This window comes from Anser anser, assembly GCF_964211835.1.
Source record: "Anser anser genome assembly, chromosome: 15".
Taxonomy (NCBI): Eukaryota; Metazoa; Chordata; class Aves; order Anseriformes; family Anatidae; genus Anser; species Anser anser.
This window is the reverse complement of record NC_139736.1, coordinates 15916703-15922702: the sequence shown is the minus strand read 5'-3', so window position 1 is coordinate 15922702 and position 6000 is coordinate 15916703. Positions and strand designations below refer to the sequence as shown.

The following is a 6000-nucleotide window of genomic DNA, read 5'->3' as shown; positions in this document are numbered from 1 at the left end:
CAGTCTCCATTTCTTAAAATTCATGCCTATACATCAATAACAAATATCATATATTGTTTTTAATGAAGAGATGAGAAAAGGTACGGGGAATAAAATAGCAAACAAACAAACATGAACAAATGCAAACAGTGTCCCTGTATTCCTTCCACGTTGCCTGACCTTGCTTCCAGCAGCCATACACTTTCTTTTTCTGCCCAAGCTCCAGCAGAAGATCCCTGGTCAGCCAGGTTGGCTTTCTGCCCCACCTGCTTGAATTCTGATATTTTGGAATTGCCTGATCCTGTGCTTTTAGGAGGCAGTGCTTAAAGACTGACCAGCACTGATGGACGTCAACGCCTTCAAAAGCAATTTCCCAGGACACCTTGCTGACTAATTCCCTGAGCAGCCTGAAGTCTGCTCTCCCCATATCCAGGGCTGAAGTTTTGGTGGCAGTTTTCCTTCTGTCACCAAAAATTTCAAACTCAACTGCTTCATGGTCACTTTAATCAAGATGTCCGTCAATTACCACATCCCCCACAAGACCTTCTTTGTTCTCCAGCAACAGATCTAGGAGGGCTCCTTTCCTAAGAGGGCTCCTTTCCTGATGCGGGGGGTAGGTTGCCTTGCCTTAGGCACCCCTTCCAGCTGGGATGGGCTTTCATCTACATTGTTGTTTTGACTGTCATGTTCTAGAGCCTCATACCTGTTATATAAGAGTAGATGGGAAGGTGAGGTGGGCAGGGACAGGGCTCGCCTACCACCTCGAGCAGGAACCTGCCTCCATTCCCCCCCCTTGGCCTAGGTCCCCTCCTACTGCCTGGCGGGATGGGGGAACTTTTGTCTTCTGTGTAGCAGGAGACACTTGTGTTGTGGCAGGCTCATGAGTCTGTCTCAGGGAGGGTAGAGTACACCTCCACCAATTTCTCTCTCTGACTCCCTGATGCTCCTCAGCCTACTCCTCTCCTCCCGAAGCTCTGCCACCAGGCCGAGCAGCTCTTCAACCTGGGCACACCTCCCACAGACATACCCCTCGCTGCTGCTGTCAGAAGACTCGGGCACACCCTGTAGCCCAAGACCTGGATGGCCGCGTTTCCCTGAGCCCTCCGTCTGAGTAGCCACATCGGTGATTGTGGCCGGAGAGGCCACAAGAGATGTGGAGGCATCTCTTGGCATCCCCAGTTTTCTGCCTGGTGGGTACCATGGCCGGGCTCTTCACGAGCAGCTTACAACCACCGTTGGGAAAGACTGTTGGAAAAGCGCGGTGAGGGCGCCCCGCCTGCTCACAGCGCCGCGCGAGCTGCCGCCTCACGCCCTCACTGAGGCGCCGCGCCCTGTTTGCCCGTCCTGGTCGCCGCGCCCCCCAGGGGCAGCCTTCGTACGGCCGAGGAGGGGGCGCTGCTGGCTCCGCCCGCGCCTCGTCAGCTTCCCTCGCGAGGGCTGCCGGGCCCTGGCGGCTCCCTCGCCTGCCCGGGGTGGCCTCGATGCCGGAAAAGAGCCCTGCCCGCCTCGGTCCCCCGCTCCGCTGCAGCACGCGGCCGCCCCGGCGCCGATCGCCTCGGCAAGTACATTGCGCGTTTATCCCGTGATATTGTAGAACTAATCTAACTTAAAAAATAATCTGATGAAAATCTTGACTTTTTTTTTTTTAATTCTCAACCTAATTAACTGCTGCAAAATATACATTTATTTCTTTACAGCTCTATCATTTTGTTCTAAGGGTATTTTTTTAGTTTCACTAAATGTGAATTGTGTTCAGAATAAGATCAAAATTTTACCTGAGATGACTAAAGTGGGAAGATTTTATCATATTTTACATCTTTGGGGTACCCTGGCACACAAAAGTTATTGCTGTGTTAATGCGCAATAGATAGAAGCGGTTAGAAGCAGGTAGAGAACCTTGACTTCTTTTCAGTACATCTTCATTTGTTTACTGTGTTTACTGCTTATGGCTATCACACACCACTTTATTTTTAAATCTCATTAGATGAGGTGGCCCAATGGCTGGAGGTACAGGCCTTGTTAACAGGAAATAGTATCCTTGAAAATATTCTGATATCATTTAGTTGTTGTGATAGTGTTACTATTGCAGGTTGAATAGAGGAAAAACCTCAAGTAAACTATAAATGGAATTTAATGATAAACAAAATATAGTCACAGAATCACAGAATGGCTGAGGTGGGAAGGGACCTCTGAAGATCATCCATTCCGATCACCCTGCCGAGCAGGATCACCTAGAGCACGTTGTGCAGGCTGGCATCCACATGAGTTTTAAATATGTCCAGAGAAGGAGACTGCACAACCTCTCTGGGCAGCCTGTCCCAGTGCTCTGTCACCTTCCCAGTAAAGAAGTGCCCCCTCATACTGGGCTGGAACCTCCCGTGCTTCAGTTTGTGCCCGTTGCCTCTCCTCCTGTTGCTGGGCACAACTGAAGAGACCGGCTCCATCCCCTCGACACCCTGCCCTCAGATATTTATACACATTGATGAGGTCTCCCCTCAATCTTCTCTTTTCCAGGCTAAAGAGGCCCAGTTCTCTCAGCCTGTCCTCACCAGGGCTGAGCAGAAGGGGAGGATCACCTTCCTTGACCTCTCCCAAACTCTTCCGAATTGACTTGACCTTGACTCGTCCGAATGCCCCCCAGGATCCTGTTGGCCTTGTTGGCCACAGGAGCACATTGCTGCCTCCCGGTCAGCCTGCTGCCCACCAGGACTCCCAGCTCCCTCTCTGCAGAGCTGCACCCCAGCAGGACACCCCCTAGCCTGTACTGGTGCTTGGGGTTATTCCTCCCTAGGTGCAGGACCCTGCACTTGCCCTTGTTGAACGTCATGAGGTTCCTCTTGGCCCAACCCTCCAGCCTGTCGAGGTCCCTCTGAATGGCAGCACAGCCCCCTGGGGTATCAGCCGCTCCTCCCAGCTTTGTGTTTTGATACATGTTTTCTCTTCTTTCTGGTGCATTGTTATTAATTTAGGTGCATACCTTGCTGAATGATGATTTTTGTTATCACTGTTCAGCTTTGCCTATAGCAGCAAGTTATAGCTGTTTTATTCTTAGAAAAGCAGATCTCAGTGATAAGTTGACAGAGGTTGACGTTTTAATTTTTCATTGTATTAAGATAAATGTTGGTGGTGGTTTTGGCTGGCAGTAGAGATATTAAGCTGCGCATTGTTCTCTTAACAACCTTCCTTTCACTATCAGAATTTCCTCTGTGCTTTAGTCATGTAGTTAAATGTCAGTCTAAATAAAGTAAAAATAAGAAAGCTAATTACTAGCTAGAAATTCAAATGCTAGCAGGCATGAAAATCTAGAGAGCTGATGAAATGTCAGCTAAAGTTTGATAGGAGATCATTGCATGTTTTTGAACATTCATGGTTATAGCTTTTGCCCATGGTTATAGGCTTGCAATGAAGCTTGATTTCAGGCCTCGTCTTCTACTTGGAAGATGAACGAAGCCGCCCCATGGGAGCTGCAGAAAAAGCAAGGGAGAAAACCAAATACCTTTACTCTTACTAGTATTATTCAATTTGGGGTAGTTCTACATGCTGGAATTTGGAAAACTTACAGGAGGGAATTTTTCAGTATGCTCAGAGTCCTAAGTTATGAGTAAAAAAACAATAATAAAAAAGACTCCTATCAACTCAGTCATAGTTTTGATACCACTTTTAAATGTGCATTGCGATGTGTATTGACAAGCAACCTATGAATACAGAATTTTCTACAGTTTTTAGGGGACTTGCGGTAGGACAGCATGCATTGCATAGTGGTAAAAACAGTGTTTTAGTAATTACAGAAAATTGAAATGCCTCCAGAACGTTTTCTGTTTAGTGTTTTCTGTCATAAGGGAATGACAGTCATGAGGAGCTCTGAGTTTAAAGCGTGATGACAAGGTGCCATCTAGTGACGTTTTTTAGGAAATAGTAGTTCACAATCTAGAGAAACATTTTCTTCTCGTATTGAGGATTCAAAGATTTCACCTCTGAGTAGAAATTCAACTGTCACGGTGTTGCTCATTAAGAGTTGTTTTTCTGGACATTTTTTTGCATTAGATTCAGCTTCTGCTGTATTAAATGAGGGACATTTGTAGGCAGCGGTAGTCCGATATATTTACCTCTGGTTTTGCTTTGCAAGGCAAATACCGTGTTATAAATCTGCCACTGCTGCCTTTTCCAAATCAGCTAGTCTATTTGCTATGCATAAAAGGTGTTTCTCAGTGAATTTGGTAAAGGTTATTTTCTGCATTTCTACTCTTACCTGGCAGAAGGTATCGGTAATAACTAAATAAGCTATTTTGAAATTACTTTTTTTTAATAATTAAACTTGTCAGCATTTGATTTTTTTTTTCCCAGTTCTTTATTGGGAGATAATTTCACTCTTTCTGCTTAGAAATACTAGGTACATAAAATGTCTTTTTTATTGTTTGACAAGACCTTTATTTCTTACTGTAAAAGCACCAACTTGACATAAATTGAAATTACATATGTAGTATTTAAGTAGTATAGATGACGAATGGTATGTATGCTTTGCTGGTAATTGACATCTGTTTTCCCTGGACATAATCCAGTCTGTATTGGAACAGTGCTGTCTTACTGCACCCAGGAAAATTCCTGTATTATATTTTATTCTAATAATGGCAAATAATGGGTATTACAGAGAAAAAACAGATGCACAATAACATTTAACATGTTCCTAAATTCCACCATCCTATGACATAAAGACTTCCTTAATAAGCAAATATATCTATTTTATCTTAATAGCTCATAATAAACTTTTTTCTTATGCTTCTGTATAATCAATTTTTGAAAATGCCCATCTTTTTGGCAGCTGCAATATCTTTAATTTTACATATGGATTATTCAGTTGGTGCAGTCAGAGATTCCTTCTGATGGTTTTAATTTAATTTGAAAGGAAGAAGTAACGAGCAACTGCTGCTTATCCATGTTCTCTCCCTGACTCGTCTGTCATAGTCCCGCTCCATCATCTGTTTTTAGGTTGTTTAGAAAACAAATATGTTCCTTCATTCTGTGACTGTTCCCTATACCTAGCTCTTCTCTAGCCCTTTTGAGGTGGGTGGGAGAAGTCTGAGTGATACTGAAAATTTGTTTGCCAAATAGATTTTTGCAATATCATGATGAATTTTTAGTATTTGTTATTATTCTTTTCCTAACAACTGTTCCATGATCAGTGTCATGAAGACAAAGCAAAGGAACCTACATGTGCAAGACATTCTTGATCGTGGTAGTGATCGTATTTCCTGCATAATTTAAGAGAATATGTATTTCTTGCTGCAACCCTTGCTAGAAAAACTTTATCAGTACAGTTTGATTAAAGATTGTCATATATATCATACGAAGATCGAATATCATGTATCATTTGCAAGCACTTGATATGCACAAAGGAAAATGTGGATGTCCAGCCTCTCATTAGTAAAGGGAGAAATTAGTTTTCACGGGTGCTATCCACTACTTCTTGTATTATGGGCAGTGGTTTAAATTACTTCTGAAAGAAATAAAAATGTCAAGTTGCATAGATAGTTCTGTAACTCTGTTCAGGAAAACTTGCTGAACGTGGAATTTCTGGTGAGATAGTGATCCAAAATTAAAAGATCATCATGAGGCTTGTTACTGATCTTTTTGTCTTAAGCTTCATAGTATAGATGAGAAATGAGGAAGTTCCAACATACTTTCTGAGTTTGATGTTGTTTTTGCTTCAGTGCCCAGGGTTGCACTGGAAGCAGTGCTCACAGTGCATGTTTCAGATCTGTTCCTTTCGGACCTAGATACCCTGTCCCATTCCCTGTATTGGCATGCTCTTGAAACAAAGAATGTATCAGTCTATACTGAAATTGCATAATGAGAAAGATTCGGTTTTATTTTGGGAAATAACATCTCCTTGAGTGATACAGAATCCACAGTTGTATTGTGATTTCCAGTAGGAATGTGGTGCCTCTAGTGTTCTGAGTCACGAACTTTGTGCTTTAAGGCTCAATCCTTGTTCAGAATGACAGTAGTGTAAAACTGGAAGTA

General features: G+C 43.3%; 1 long non-coding RNA gene across 1 annotated transcript in view; it reads left to right on the top strand.

The window, feature by feature from the left end:
• The first annotated feature begins 300 nt into the window (after positions 1-300).
• The window catches only part of LOC310882008, a 124985-nt gene continuing 119285 nt past the window's right edge, over positions 301-6000 (top strand). Inside the window, exon 1 of the long non-coding RNA XR_014572752.1 lies at positions 301-1537. This is a non-coding gene — a long non-coding RNA (uncharacterized lncRNA). The remainder of the gene's footprint in view (positions 1538-6000) is intronic.